Source organism: Hippopotamus amphibius, chromosome 1, assembly GCF_030028045.1.
Source record: "Hippopotamus amphibius kiboko isolate mHipAmp2 chromosome 1, mHipAmp2.hap2, whole genome shotgun sequence".
NCBI lineage: Eukaryota > Metazoa > Chordata > Mammalia > Artiodactyla > Hippopotamidae > Hippopotamus > Hippopotamus amphibius.
Genome location: NC_080186.1, coordinates 12,148,141 through 12,164,580, shown reverse-complemented (window position 1 = coordinate 12,164,580; position 16,440 = coordinate 12,148,141). Strand labels below are relative to the sequence as shown.

Genomic DNA, 16,440 nt, shown 5'->3' with positions numbered 1-16,440 from the left:
ACTTAAAAAGTGGCTGGGCAATGTATATTTTAGCACAATTAAATCAAGGTGACTGGGTACATGTGAATAGCATGCACTCCTGATACCATGTGAGGAGAAGGGCACTTCTCATCTGTGTTCTCCTTCCTCAAAACCAATAAGAGCCCTGGTCTAATCATGAGAAAAGCACTGGAAAGATCCAAACTGAAGGACATTCTGCCCAGTACTCCTTACAGTGTCGAGATCATGAAAAACAAGGAAAGACTGAGAAACTGTCACAGACCAGAGGAGGCAAAGGAGACCTGATGATTACATGCCATGTGAGATTCTGGACTGGCTCCTGGAAAAGAAAAAGGACATTAATGGGAAAACTGGTGAAATCCAAATAAAGTCTGGAATGTAGTTAACAGTCATGCACCAATGTTGTTTCCTTAGTTTTGACAAACGTTCCATGGTCACGTAAGATGTTAACAATGGGGAAACTGGGTGTGGAGCGTACAGGAACTCTCTGTACTATCTTTGCAACAAATCTAAAATTATTTTTAAATTTCAAAAGTATTTTTAAAAAGTGAGTGGGCACACACTGCAATATACTGTGTAGTACAGGGAACTCTGCTCAATATTATGTAACAACCTAAATGGGAAAAGTATTTAAAAAATAATAGAGTACTTTGTAGGTGGCGCAGTGGTTAAGAATCCGCCTGCCAATGCAGGGGACACGGGTTCGAGTCCTGCCCTGGGAAGATTCCACATGCCACGGAGCAACTAAGCCCGTGAGCCACAACTACTGAGCCCATGTGCCTCAACTATTTTTTTTTTTTAGTTAATATTTTTTATTTATTTATTTATTTTTTAAATTTTATTTATTTATTTATTATTTTTTGGGGGGTACACCAAATTCAATAATCTGTTTTTATACACATATCCCCATATTCCCTCCCTTGCCTCAACTATTGAAGCCCACGTGCCTGGGGCCTGTGCTCCACAGCAAGAGAAGCCACTACAATGAGAAGCCCGCACACCACAATGAAAAGTAGCCCCCGCTTGCTGCAACTAGAGAAAGCCCGTGTGCAGCAATGAAGACCCAACGCAGCCAATAAATAAATTAAATAAATAAATAAATAAATTTATTTTAAAAAAAATAGAGTACTTCGTAGGTGGCGCAGTGGTTAAGAAGCCGCCTGCCAATGCAGGGGACACAGGTTCAATCCCTGGTCTAGGAGGATCCCACATGCCGTGGAGCAACTAAGCCCGTGTGCCACAACTACTGAGCCTGCGCTCTGGAGCCCGTGAGCCACAGCTATTGAACCTGTGTGCCACAACTACTGAAGCCCACACGCCTAGAGCCCATGCTCTGAAACAAGAGAAGCCACCGCAATGAGGAGCCTGCGCACCACAGCGAAGAGTAGCCCCCACTCTCCACAACTTGAGAAAGCCTGTGTGTAGCAACAAAGACCCAACACAGCCAATAAATAAATAAATAATTAAAAAATAATAATAGATACATGTATATGTATAACTGAATCACTTTGCTGTACAGCTGAGACTAACACAACATTGTTAATCAACTATACTCCAATATAAAATAAAAAGTTAAAAAAAAAGTGAGCGTGGAGGACTCTCATTAGATGTTAGTGGACACCTCTCTCTTCTCTGAAAATTGAAAATTCAAAGGAAATGAACATCAGGAAGACAGACAATCACGTGTTAGTGAGGATCTGGAGAAACTGGAGCCCTCTTAGATTACTAGTGGGATTGTTAAATGTTGCAGTCACTTTGAATGGAAGGGGATAAATTAGGAATTTGGGATTAACACATACACACTACTATATGTAAAATATATAAACAACGAGGACCTACTGTATAGCACAGGGAACTATATTCAACATCTTGTAACAACTTACAATGGAAAAAAATCTGAAAAATAATATATATGTATATATATGTATAACTGAATCACTTTCCTGTACACTTGAAACACTGTAAATAGACTATACTTCAATTTTAAAAAAATGGTGCAGTCGCCTTGGAAAACAATTTGGCCAGTTCCTCAAAATGTTAAGGATAGAGTTATCCTAAGACCCAGCAATTCCACTCTTACATATACACCCAAGAGTGAAAATGTATGTCCACACAAAACTTGTACACAAATGTTCATAGCATTGTCATTCACAATGGCAAAAGTGAAAACGACGTAAATGTCCATCAACCGATGAATGGATAAACCAAACGAGGTATATTTACACAGTGAAATATTATTTGACCGTAGAAAAGAGTGAGGTACTGATACATGTTACAGTGTGGATGAAGCTTAAAATCTAAGTGAAAGAAGCCAGTCTTTAAAGACCACATGTTGTATGATTCCCTTTTTTTGAATAATTTATTTTATTTATTTATTTATTTTTATTTTTGTTTGGCTACGTTGGGTCTTCGTTGCTGCACTCAGGCTTTCTCTAGTTGCGGCGAGCAGGGGCTACTCATCATTGCAGTGTGTGGGCCTCTCATTGCCGTGGCTTGTCTTGTTGCAGCACACGGGCCCTAGAGCTCACGGGCTTCAGTCGTTGTGGCTCTCGAGCTTTAGAACACAGGCTCAGTAGTTGTGCACAATGGGCTTAGTTACTGTGCGGCATGTGGGGTCTTCCCAGACCAAGGCTTGAACCCATGTCCCCTGCATTGGCAGGCAGATGCTTATTCATTGTGCCACCAGGGAAGTTACAATTCCATTTTATAAAATGTCTGGAATAGACAAAGCTGTAAAAACCAAAAGTAGATTAGTGGTTGCCAGGTGTTGGGGGGAAGGGAGTGACTGCTAATGAGTATGAGATTTCTTTGCCGGGTGATGAAAATGTTGTGAAATTAGATAGCAGTGTTGGTTGTACAACTGTGAATATACTAAATTATAACCACTGAATTGTATACTTTAAAAGGGCGAATTGTTTGGTATGTGAATTATATCTCAAGAAAGCTTTTATTTTTTTAAAATGAGCTCTATTCAGTCTTCTTTGAATGAACTATTTTTTTCTGATAACCATACGGCCCTAGTTGATGAGGGAAAGTTCTTGTTTATAGAAGAATTCCAGCTAAAAATGTGGAAAGAATGATAGGATCAGAAATGCATCATTTTACAACCTCTAATGAAATTATTGACTCAGACAAGCATCTTCAAAGGAAGAAACTATTACATGGAAAGTTGATGAGGAACTTTCCAAAGAAGAAATCAGGTTGCCGGCTCCCAAACCCACCATCCATCTTAGTATCAGTAAAGGGATCCTTTAGCACTGAGCAGCACCTATGATGTGTCCTTAACAAAAAAGCTGGGCCTGACTCTACTCAGGTCTCTGCAGCTATTTTACAGGACATAGGGGACAAAGGAGCTAAAACCACATGACAGTGTAAGGAAGCAAATAGAGAAATCTAGAAAGTGGGACATTCTACAAGACAAGTGACCCCATTTCTGGAATAAGGTAATGAAATGGCAATGAAATGAACCAAAAAAAAAAAAAAAAAAAAAGGAGAAAGCATTACTTTGGAATAAAAGTGACTCAAAAGGCAAAACAAACAAAAACCTGCCAAACACTGCACCCAATTGTGACTGCAATGAGGGGACCTTGTATAAATCCTGATTGGAAAAAACAATTGTAAAAAGGTATTTCAAGACAATTAGGGAAATCTGATTCTGGTTGGATATTAAATGATTCCAAAGCATATCCTGTTAGGTGTGATCAGGGCACTGCAGAAATGTAAGATCATTTTTAAAGAACTGCACACTGAAATATAAAGATGGAATGACTCAATATCTGGGATTTCCTTTAAAACACTTTAGCAATTTTTTTTTTAAAGAAAGGAAGGATAGGGACTTCCCTGGTGGTCCAGTGGTTAAGACTCCACACTTTCACTTCAGGGGGTGCAGTTTCCATCCCCGGTTAGCGGTAGAGGAACTAAGATCCCGCATGCCTCACGGTGCAGTGAAAAAAGAGAAAGAAAGGAAATAGGAAGGAAGGAAGGAAGGAAGGAAGGAAGGAAGGATATCTTAAGTACACTTAGCGAAAGTTAACTATTGAATCTAGGTAATAGACGTATAGAAAATATTTTGCCTGGAAAGGAATTTAAAGTGTATGTCAAGGATGTGTGTCGAGGATGTCTGTGGAGAATAAAGAAAACCATTACATGACAAGTGAGCAGAGGAAAAAAAAAAGTAGCATTTATAAATTAATACACTGTTATATAATTCATGATTTTTAAGATGTTTGTAATCAGATTGATAAACTAAATTGTACAAATAGACATTTGTTAGTTTATCTACCGTGCTTCAAGTTTATATCCACGAGCTGGCCAACCAGTTAAAAAATTCTCCTTATTGGGAAAATGCAAGGTAGTCCACGTGTAAATAGTGACTGAGCTTTGGGAAGACTTCAGGGTAGGGGGTTTATGAGGTTTAGGTTGGAGACTCCGGAGATGGTGAAGGGCCCCGTGTGTCACTCTGACAGCTAAGGGGAAGGGGGGATTAGAGGGAAGAAGCTCAGGGTGAGGGAGCCGGTTAGTAATACACTGGAGCAAAAGCCCCTAGAGAGAAAGCAGGCAAGTCAATCCTTCACTCAATCAATGCATGTATACTTACTTCTGCCCTGTCCCAAATTTTTGGATTCCTTCCTGTCTGTTACTCTAAAGAGCTTCTGGCATCTCAATGTCATTTAATGAAGACCCATGTGGGGGTCCAGATTTTATTTAACCATGTGTTAGAACCATTCTCAGCTGGAACATTAAAACACCAAATTTCTGTAACGTGCATTTATATTGATACATTCTGCCAAGTCTAATGTAATCTCCCCTCCTGCTGGACCTAGCACCTTTAGAATCTAGTTACACCTATATTCCCCCAGTTTCAGCTCTTTTTTTTTTTCAGCTCATTTATTAAAGGGATGCAATTGTGCTCGCTCTCTCTCTCTTTCTGTTCCTCCTTTCCTCCCTCCTCCTTCCTTCCTTTCCTTCCTTCCTTCTTTCCTTCCTTCCTTCATTCTTTTTCTTCTTTCCTTCTTGTGTGAAAGCCACCTCTGTGGTCAGACTCTGTGTTTATTCCCTGGGGCATTTTGGAATCAGACTCTCTTTATAGATCTGGAGACAAAATGAAGGGTGGTGAAGTGGTCTCTGAAAGGAACCAGCATCTCCTTGCAAAATAACTTCCTACTATGAGGTTATTACCTGCTCTCCAGGGAAAGCAGGATCAGCCTCATTTGACGGGAGGAGGGGCTCCTTCCGCTGGCAAGGGAGTTTCATTGAATTCTGGATTTGGGGAGTCAGGGAACTCAGTCATCTGCATCCACCTGAACAATTACATTACTGCAATTATATTACAACTTATACTGCAATTATGTTACAGTTTAGCAATCCACAGGATCAGCTCTGTCCAATTTTTGACTACATAAGCCCTATGGCTACGAGAGATAAGAAAACATGTTTAGAGGAGTCAAGAATGGCCCCTGGTTCTCTGGCTCTGTCTTGAGCTGAGACCTTAAATCCTAAGTATTTCTTTTTTGAAAATCTTCAGTGTAATTATAAATAGCCAGTTCACCCCACAATCCTTCTAGTCCTCACTCTCACCGTAACAGTCAGCAGCAGCAACTGCTCCATCTGTCAAAGCCTTGCCTTCATTAGGTACTTTCCTCCAGGCAACAATACTTATTGTGATAAGTGATAACTTATGTAACTACTTTTTACCTGCATGAAATAGACTAGATCTGCATCACCTTCAAACTTAATACCATGATCTCCATCTTTACTGGTCAGTTCCCTGAAGAAATAGAAACCTCGCTGGAATTCCTCTTTCATGAAACGTTTTATTTTGAGATAATTGTAGGTTCACAAGCAATTGTAAGAAACAATACAGGACTTCCCTGGTGGTACAGTTGTTAAGAATCTACCTGCCAATTCAGGGGACACAGGTTTGATCCCTGATCTGGGAAGATCCCACATGCCTTGAGCAACTAAGCCCATGCACCACAGCTACTGAGCCTGCGCTCTAAAGCCCGTGAGCCACAACTACTGAGCCCTCTCGCCTAGAGCCCGTGCTCTGCAACAAGAGAAGCCACCGCAGTAAGAAGTCCCAGCATCACCACAAAGAGGAGCTCCCGTTCTGCAACTAGAGAAAGCCCGCATGCAGCAACAAAGACCAAATGCAGCCCCCAAAATTAATTAATTAAAAAAAAAAAGAAAAAATACAGAGCAATCCCATCCCCCTCCCCATCCTTTACCCAGTTTCCCCCAGTGGTAACCTTGCAAAACTATAGCACAATATCACAACCAGGACATTTATGTTGATATAGTCAAGGTACAGAACATTTCCATCACCACAAGGATCCCTCATATGGTTTGTAAGCTTATTTTGACTAGAAATGGATTTAGTACAGAGAATTAAGTGTTTATAAAATTACTGGAGGGCCTAAAAGGGTGGTCTCTAGACCGGGCTTCTATTGTTTTATTTTTATTTCTTTAATTTTTTGGCACAGGGGCTTAGTTGCTCTGTGGCATGTGGGATCTTCCTGGAGGGGGGCTCAAACCCACGTCCTCTGCATTGGCAGGCAGATTCTTAACCACTGGGCCACCCAGGAAGCCCTAGGCTGGGCTTCTAGTAATGGCTCCCAGAATACCACAGAATGGCGACCCCCAACCTTTTTGGCACCAGGGATCATTTTCATGGAAGAATTTTTCCAAGGACCAGGGTGGAGGGGGATGGTTTCAGGATGATTCAAGTGCATTACATTTATTGTGCACTTTATTTCTATTATTATTACATCAACTCCACCTCAGATCATCGGGGGTTGGGGACCCCTGCCATAGAACTCACCAATTAGGAGCTGTTACTTCTGCCATAATCAGGAAGATGGGGAATCGAGAGACCACTACTGGGATTATTGCATTGAAGAACGTATCACCACAGCAATGGTCCATGGATCTAGATTTGGGCCTAGAGGCTGGTTCCCAGGCACTGGAATGCTGAGCTCAGCTGTCACCATCTCACAGATGCTTCTGAACACTCATGAAGCTGGAGACTGGCCACGATACACTGCTGCAACCCCCCCACATTTGCATGACCTTTCTTGCCAGCAGAAATCAGCTAACATCAGCAGGCCAATGGCTATTCCCTCTCTTCCACCTTCTGAATCTTACCTATTGGCAGAACTCATCTATATCTGGGATTCTAACCGCTACTCAGTCTGGGAAATAAACTTTTAACTTTTTAGATTCTGGAAGGAATGGATGCCAAGTGTCAGTTGCCTGCATCCAACACAGGTGGGCTCAGAGGTAGGTTTGCATGCTTAGTGTTGGGAAGACAGGAGGGTTCCTATCAGATTTGTTATTATTTTCCTCTAAAAGAAAGGGTGAAGTCAACTGCTGCTGAGTTCCTTAGTTTCTCTAGTTACTGTGAAGAGAGGAGCAGTGAAATGGCCAGACTGACATTTGTTGACATCTCTCTTAAGGCTGGCAGTCATGAATTTGTAGAGAACATCCGTCCCATTGGGTACTTTCTCCATTGTGTTTGGCTGTTTAGGTGTCGGTAAAGGGAAAAAGAGCAGTTGGATTCACCTAGGGCTGAAATCTTTACCAAACCCACGTGACAAAAAGACAGAGCAAAGGAGTTTAGAGTTGTGGCAAGAGTGTTATTAAAATTATGGATCAAGAAAAATAAACAGGGTCAGACGTGAAGAAATGAGAAAACCCAGCAACTGTAAGGAGGTAGAAAAGTCAATGGCCTGGAGGTGCTGGAAAGTGGAAAAGAGGCCACAGAGGGGCTGGTCACGTCTGCAGGCAGACTTTTGTTTCCAGGCACCCTCATTCACACCCAGGCTAATCCTGGACCTTCCCTAAACACGGAAGGGGGTAGTGGTTGGCTCAGAAGGCAGAAAAACATAATCGTGGTTCTGCAGCTTTGATGCCACAATTAGGTTCACATCTCTGCTTCACCACTTGTAAGATGTGTGACAACGGGCAATTCATTTACCCAGAGACTCCCTTTACCCTTCTTCAAAAAGGGGAGAAAAGCATTATCATATGTTGGTGAGAGGACTTGAGAATAATGCAGGTAAAGCGCTTAACACAGTGCCTGACACACAGTAAACGCTGAAAGCGTAGAAGCAGTTACTGTTACATTTGTAATTGAAAACCAAGGAATGGTTACAATGAGAACAAGTCATAAGCGCAGAAGTACTGTACTACAGAACTTCTGGATAACTAGGCGCATGCGCCCGTCCGCGAGCGACGGCTAGCGCGGACGCTGCGCATGCGCCGGAAGTTGCAGACGGGAAGCCAGCGAGGTCGGTTCCGCCCGACTCTAACATGGCGGCGCCCTTTGTCTGCTCTGAAGTGCCGTCCCTGGCCTTCTCGCGGCCGTGATGCACCTCCCTCTGCGGTGGGGTCCAGGACATGGCAGGTGAGGGTCAGCGAGTACCCGGGGCCGGGGGAGTCCCAGGAGTCGGGCGGAGGCGGCGGAGGATGGGGCGCGGCGGGACGCCGGGGACGGTTGTGTGGGGGAGGGGAGGGACGTGGACCGGGAAGGGAACCCAGACTGAGGGGACCCCACAGGACAGGAGGGTGCGGAACAAATGGGTGGGGGGGGGGGCGCCGCCCGGCGGGCGGACAGGACCTGCGGTCCCGGCGAGGGAGTGCGAGTCGCCTCCGGGCTGGGTGACACCCCAGCTGGTAGCATCTCCGCCCCCGCCGCCCGGCTGTCACCGCCCCCTGACCCCGCGCGCCGCGGCGGGTGGGCGTTCTGAGGCCGCGAGGTGGCGGGGTGCCGGCGCAGCTCACTCTGGCCGGCGGGGCCGGAGGGCACAAGCCTGTCAGGGCCTGGAAGGAGCTTGCCGTGTCGAGGGCCGACATTGCTCCCCACAGAAGATTGTTTCATTCATTCATTCGTTCTGCAGACGATGGTTCAGCTCCTGATAGGTTCCGAGGATAGAACGAGTGATCCAGACTGGCATAGCGGTTAAAAAGTGTGACCTGTGGAGCCAGGCAGCCGGGTTTGAATCCTGACTCTGTGCTTGCCAACTGTGTCCTCTCGCTCTCTGCCTCGGTTTTCTTATCCTTAAAGTAGAGTTGAGAATAGACTCTGCCTTCTAAGATGGTTATAAAGATTAAATGAGGTAACAAGTGTAAAGTGCCGAGAACGCTTCCTGGCACAGAGTAAACGCCGTACGAGTTCGCTGCTGTTATTTTTCATATCATCATCACCGCCCAGAGCTCAGAGACTCATGTGAGAGACACTCACACGTAGGCAGTTCTGATACGATGGGAAAAAGGCAGAGAAGTTCTTGCTCTGGAAACACTTGAGAAGAGGCACCTCACTCAGTCTAGGCGAGTCCACGGAGGCTTCTGTTCCCCAGAAAACTGAGACCTGAAGGATGTTTGGGCAGTGCAGGCAGGATAGGGAAAGAGTACTCTCAGTTGAAGATAGAATTTGTGAGAAAGTCAGTGAAATAATTAAATGAAGTTTTCTGCCTAGAGACGGAGGTAAGACTAAAGAAGCAGTTTGTGGTCTGGTCCTAGGTCCCCCTCCCCCCCCCCCCCCCCCCGCCCCCCGCACTTTTTTTTTTTTGTCTTGGCCACCACAGCATGCCAGATCTTATTTCCCCAACCAGGTATCAAACCTGTGCCCCCTTGCAGTAGAAGCGCTGAGTCTTAACCACTGAACTGCCAGGGAATTCCCTGGGGGACCTTTTAGACCTAGCTGTGGACTTGAAACTTTAGGTTAATGGGAATGTATTTAAGAATCAGGTTTGTGGATTAGAAAGATCACTGTAGGGAAGAATGTCTTAAAGGGAGTGGGCCTGGAGACCAGTTAGGCTACTGGAACTATCGAGGTGAGAAATGAGGGTGGACTTGAGTTCGATTAGAGGCAGAAGGTGGGATGGGATGTTTTGAAGGTAGACTTGACCAAAGTTGGTGATTACTTAGATGAGGGATTTAGAGGCAGGGAGGGGTCAGGGTTGACTCCACGTTTTTGATTGGTGGGTGGTGATGCTGCTTAGTGGGACAGGGAACAGGATGGGGAGCAGGTTTGAGGAGGCAAGATAAATTTCATTTTGAACATGTTGAAAGTAGGTGCCTGTAAAACATTCAAGGGGAGTTGTCCAGTGGTGATCTAGCACCCAGCAAAGGTCACTAAAGTCGTGGGAAGGGATGTGTCACCTGGGGGAGGGTCTGGAATGAGAAGCATGTTGTCTGGGACATCCCAGAGGAATGCTGATGCTATAATAATACTTGAGCACAGCCTCCGTTGCTTTTGCTTATCAACCTTGTGTTACGTCTTTCAGTGAGTAGGCATTCCTGAGTGTAGGGACTGGGACTGGGCTTGTTCTCTTTGTGTCCCAGGTGTCCAGCACAGGGTCTGGCATGCAGCAGACCAGTAACAATCCAATTTAACATTTATTGAGCACTTACTTTGTGCCAGGCTCTGTGCTAAGGACTCTGCATTTGCCTGTGTTTGATGGATGAAAGGGCAGCTTTTAGGGAGCGTGTACCCTACAGGTTCTCATAAGATTTTCCACTTGGTCTTTGATTCAGGTAATGAGCTGGAGGAGGAGAGCCAAGCTGGAGTTTCCCCAGACAAACTGTCAGAACAGAGTAGCCTGGGCTACTTGGAAATCTGAGGTATGTCTGTAATACTCAAAGATGAAACAAACCAGGAGGTCAGTTTGTTTGTCTTTCTTTTCTAGTCTCAACAATGACTCAAATCACCTTTTCAAGATAGCTTTTTCTTTAAAATTATACAGTAATGACAGAATCCTAGTTACTTTGGTTGGGAAAATGTTGATAATATTATTGTCATTTTACTAATAAAAATCATGCTAGGTTAATCCCTGGGCAATGTTCACACCTTGATTTAGTTAAGTACAATCTAAAATGCTCCAAAATACAGTGACTGAAAGGAAATAAAAATTTATTCCTCACTCCTTAGCAGTCTGGAAGTAGGCAGTCCAGAGCTGGTCAGGGCAGCTCACCCTCTTCTGTGAAGTCATCCAGAAACAGGGTTTCATCGTTGATGAGGCTCTCCTTGCTCAAACCCAGGCTTCCATCTCATGGACTAAGCTGGCTGCCCTAGCTCTTGCCATTGTGTGTGCACTCCATCTGGCAGAGAGGGAAAGACAGAGTGGGGAGCACATGCTCATTCCTTTTAAGGTTCTGATGTTTGGAGACACATATTGTTGTACAAGGTGTCCCTAAACACAAGCATCTGGTGTACAACCAAAGGAGGAATCATTGACTGTTCCAGTGCTGGAGGGAACACTGCCTGAAAGAACCTGCTCTGGCCCCAGGGTGACTGGATTGCTGGCTTTGGGGGTGGGGCACAGCCCGAGGGAAGTCCCGTGCATTGGTGAAAGAGGGTGGGGCATGGTCCCCAAGGCAGGCTCTGGCTTTGGGTAGTTTGTGTTGCTTGGGCCCAGGGAGCCCAGGCTTGTTTACGTATTACATTTTCTGTGCCTGACGTGTCAGACACTGTGCTGGCGGCTCAGGGTGTGAAGGTGAGTGAGACTGGATCCTGGGAGCAAAGAGCTCTTAGCCTCATGGGTAATCACAGTACAACGCAAGAAACACCGTAGAGGTCTGTTCAAAAGTGTGTGGTGCACAGGGACTTCCCTGGTGGTCCAGTGATTAAGAGTCTTCACTCCCACTGCAGGGGGCGCGGGTTTGATTCCTGCTCGGATACTAAGATCCCACATGCCCCGTAGCATGGCCAATAAATAAATAAACAAACAAACAAATAAATAAATAAATGTGAAGGTCATTAAAAAAGTGTGTGATGCACAGAAGGAGGATGACTGACTTTGGAAGGCTTTACTGAGGTGGTGAAGTTTCAGTGTAAATGACATGTTTTGCATTAATAACTATAAAGCTCCTCTCAGATAGAGGCTGCAAAGACTCTGGAGTTGGGTGTGAATCCCTGTCCTGAGGGCCAGTTACTTCATTGCTGCTCCTCAGTTTCCTCATCTGTAAAATAGAGATAATAATATTTACTTACTGTGTGAGATCAAGCATATAGTTCACTGTTCGGCTGTGAACATGTTAGTTGCCCCCTGCTGCAAGATGCGGGATGGTTCAAAGCCAGAGAGGCCAGTTAGGATTACAGTCAAAGAAGGCCCAAACCAATAGGGAAGCCAGGTTGCCGTCTGTCCCTCTCGAGGCAGGAATCATCCAGGTTGTACTTAGAGGATCAAGGACTGCTCTGTGCGCTCCCTCTTTTTCTCAGGTGTTCCACCTAGCTTTCTAATTAAAGTTGTCAACCTGGATTTTCAGGGACCATACTCTGAAAGGTCTGGTGAGGGGTTCTTTGGGGAGGAAAAGATTCCCTCTTCCTGGTTAACTCCTTCAAGCTCAAATGCTTCTGGAAAATCTTCTTCCAGCCCTGCCCACCCCTCCCACCCCCGCCCCAGCTGAGTTTGGAGCGCCTCCTCTGCGATCTCTTAGCATCCTGCGGTGATCTCGCAGTACATTCGTACCTCCTTTGATGATCATAGGTTTCCTTGCCTGTCTCCCGGTGAGACCACCAGCAGCTTGTGTACAGGGACAGAGTCTTGTTTCTCCTGGCATTCCCACTGTGTAGGTCATTTTCTGGCACATGGTTGGTGCTCAGTAAGTGTTGTTGGATGAATAGGTGATGAGCCAGTGGGGCTGGAGAGACCTGTGTGATGAGGGTTTGGCATGCTGTTGATGAAGAGAGGACAACCCGATGGTTTATTTGGTATCCTGGTGTAATACGGGATGTGGGCATGGTGGATTATGACCTGAACTATGAGAGTTTAGGTCAGAGATAATTTCTCTGTCTTTCTGTCTTTTTCCAGGAGAGCAGGGTTTCTCACCCTTGACATGCTTGCCATTTGGGGCTTGGTGAGCCTTTGTTGTGGGGGCTGTCCTGTGCATTTCAGGATACTGAGTAGCATTCCTGGCCTCTGCCCACAGGTGCCAGTAGCCCCCACCTGCCTCCAGCTGTGACAGTTGAAAATGTCTCCAGAGGAGGCTGTATGTCTCCTGGGGCAAAATTGCCCCCAAAGCTAAGAACCCCTGAGGTACAGGGTGCCTGTTAGAAGCATGAACTTCTAAGCCAAACATACCTGAACTGGTCCTTATACTTACTAGCTGTGTGCTTTTGGGCAAAGTACTTGACCTCTTTAAGCCTCCATCTCTTCAGGTGTGAAGTGGGCATAGTGATGACCTCGCACTGACTTTATTGGATGGAATTATTAATGAGGTAATGCATGTAAAATGCTTAGTCTAGTCCTTGACTCCATAATTGGTAACTAGCATTATTATGTGTTAGGAGAGGATGACCCTTGAGAGGGTCAAGAAAGAAAGTGTGCAGAGTTAAGAAAGAAAAAAATGTTTAGAATAGGAATACATGCATGAGGTCCAAAAATCAGAAAGTTCTAACAAAAGTACTCGGGAAATTAAGTCACCCTCCCACGCCTGACCTGGTTCCCCTCCCAGATAACTGTTAACAGCATCTGTGCGTATGTGGATGTCTGTACGTATATATAGGGAAGACCATTTTTAAGTGTCAAATGGCTTGATTTTTTGCACATGTACCAAGCCTTCCGTTTAGAACGCTGAAAGGGCAGCCTCTGTGGGCAGAGCTTCGGTTTTAACAGTTTGCCACAGAAAAGACCAGGTGGCCTACTCTCTACCATACTGGAATTCCCCCAAGGTTGGTGCCACGTGGGTGGCACGGAGGTGCTCAGACATGGTGTCTGGCAGGGTAACGTACACCACAAAAGGGAGGGACCCCAACCTGAAAGGAAACGAAAAACTCCAGGACATCTTGTGCATAAAGTACGTAGTCCTGGAGACCTTCATCTGCTTCTTTGGCCAGCCACATTTTTTTTTAAGCTCTTTATTGAAATATAATTGCTTTACACTCTTGTACCAGCTTTTGAGGTACACCAAAGTGAATCAGCTGTATTTATACATATATCCGTACATCCCCTCCCTCCTGCGTCTCCCTCCCACCCTCCCCGTCCTGGCCCTCTAAGGCTTCACCCATCATCGAGTTGATCTCCCTTTGTTATACAGCAACTTTCCACTAGCTATCTGTTTCACAGTTGGTAGTGTATATATGTCTATGCTACTCTCTCACCTCGTCCCAGCTTCCCCTTTGCCCCTCGCCCCCCCCAACCCCATGTCCTCCAGTCCATTCTCTGCATCTGCATCTGCATCCTTATTCTTGCCCTGTCACTGGGTTCATCAGTACCATTTTTTTTTTAGATTCCGTCTATATGAGTTAGCATACAGTATTTGTTTTTCTCTTTCTGGCTTACTTCACTGTGTATGACAGACTCTAGGTCTATCCACCTCATTACATATAGCTCCATTTCATTCCTTTTTATGGCTGAGTAATATTCCATTGTATATATGTGCCACCTCTTTTTTATCCATTCATCTGTTGATGGGCATTTAGGTTGCTTCCATGTTCTGGCTATTGGGAATAGTGCCAGCCACTTTTTTAAATGATTGAAATCATAGGAGTCATAAAGAGGAGGCATCTTAGCAACGAGTGATTTCAGCATTTGCTGCAGGTGTGTGTTGAGTGTCAGCATAGGTGCCTGGCACTCTTGGAGGTCCTCATGGGGATCAATAGCTTAACAGTCCAAGGGCCAATTAAGGTTGACCTCAATAATGTAGTCACAAATACGTACAGAAAACCAGGGCATGGGCTCTTACATTGAAACCCGTTTGTTATGAATTGGAGAGCTCAGCCTTGAGCTTCAAAGGAAGGAAGCAGAGGGCATGGTCAGAATTGAGAGTTGTTCACTCGTGTCTAAACAGCAGGATGCAGAGGCTCAGAGGTGGCAATTCCAGCTGAGAGCAGGGACCCAGCCTGAAAGCAGGCTTGGAGGGTTCATTTTAACATCAAAAACATACTCAGCTTCTGGTATTAAAAGGTCTGGCAGTAGAACCTCTTCTCCCTACCCCACCTGCACTACTTCCTGTACTGGCCCAATTAATCCAAGCGGTAACTTTCCTGTCCTGGATGGAAGGCTCCAGGGCCCAGTGGGAAGTTGTATCTCTCCCGCTCAGGAGCCGGGGTGGTGAAGCACTTCTCATCTCTGTAGTCTCAGGGCCGGGTGGGCCCCTGTCAGGGACTTTCCTGGTTTATTGTAACTCAACTGCCCAAGTTAATGCTTCAAATCACTACTTAAAGTCAGAAAGAACACTGTTTAATTTTGTAAATTGTGTTGTTAAATATTGAGTAGATGCAAAAGAATATGTACCATATGAAGGATAAGGATACAAGGAACACCCATGTACCTGTCACCCAACTTACAAAAAAGAATGTTACCATTACCTTTGGGGTGCCCCTTCCCTCCTGTCCCATTCCCACCCCCACGTGATGACTGAATTAGGCTTTTATTGTTCTCTTGCTTTTCTTTTTTTTAACCTTTTTTTTGGCCATGCCGGCTTGCAGGATCTTAGTTCCCTGACCAGGGATTGAACCTGGGCCACAGCCATGAAAGTCCCGAGTCCTAACCACTAGACCGCCAGGGCATTCCCATCTCTAGCTTTTGTTTATAGTTTTACCACATTTGTTTGTGTTGCTGAACAATGTATTGTTTAATTTTGCATGTTTTTGAACTTAAATCATTTTATTTTTTTCGGTGATCTAAATTTTTTGCTTAACATATGTTCTTGAGATTAATCCATGTTACATATAGGTGTATTTCATTGTCACTGATGAATTATGTTCCATTGTATGAGAATTTACTTATCTTTTCTGTTGTTGTTGGACATTTGATTTGTTTCCAGTATTTTGCTGAGACAGTGGTGCTGTGACCATTCCTGGGACACACGTGTACAGACTCTCAGGGTACGTCCCGAGAAGAGGACTGAGTCACAGGGTGTGTGCATCTTCACTTGGACCAAATAATACCAAATTGTTTCCAAAGTGGTTTCCCCAATTTACCCTTCAACCGACAATTCTGTCTGCTTCACATCTTACGAACGATGGTATTATTGGATTTAAAATTTTTTACTAATCTATTGGAAGTTCAGTGATACCTCATGGGGTTTTTTTCTGTTTTTGTTTGTTTTTTAAATTTATTTATTTATGTATTTATTTTTGGCTGCGTTGGGTCTTCATTGCTGTACGCAGGCTTTCTTTAGTTATGGTAAGCGGGGGCTACTTTTCATTGCAGTTCCCGGGCTTCTCATTGCGGTGGCTTCTCTTGTTGTGGAGCACGGGCTCTAGGCTTGAGGGCCTCAGTAGTTGTGGCATGTGGGCTCAGTAGTTGTGGCTCACGGGCTTAGTTGCTCCTCAGCACGTGGGATCTTTTCGGACCAGGGATTGAACCCGTGTCCCCTGCGTTGGCAGGCCAATTCTTAACCACTGTGCCACCGGGGAAGTGCTAGTGTTTTTTTTTTTTTTAATGGACAGAAATTTTTAATTTTAATGTCATTTATCAATTTTTTTAATAGCAC

General features: G+C 44.8%; 1 protein-coding gene across 5 annotated transcripts in view; it reads left to right on the top strand.

Moving 5' to 3' along the window:
* The first annotated feature begins 8,292 nt into the window (after window positions 1-8,292).
* Window positions 8,293-16,440, top strand: part of ZBTB17 (zinc finger and BTB domain containing 17) — a 30,921-nt gene continuing 22,773 nt past the window's right edge. For 3 of the 5 annotated variants that reach the window (XM_057697423.1, XM_057697450.1, XM_057697405.1), the window contains exons 1-2: window positions 8,293-8,404; window positions 10,537-10,623. The gene's annotated coding sequence lies outside the window, so the exon portion shown is untranslated. Of the gene's footprint in view, window positions 8,405-10,536; window positions 10,662-15,768; window positions 15,861-16,440 lie in introns of all 5 variants that reach the window. The other 2 variants (XM_057697414.1, XM_057697431.1) reach the window with 2 other exon arrangements.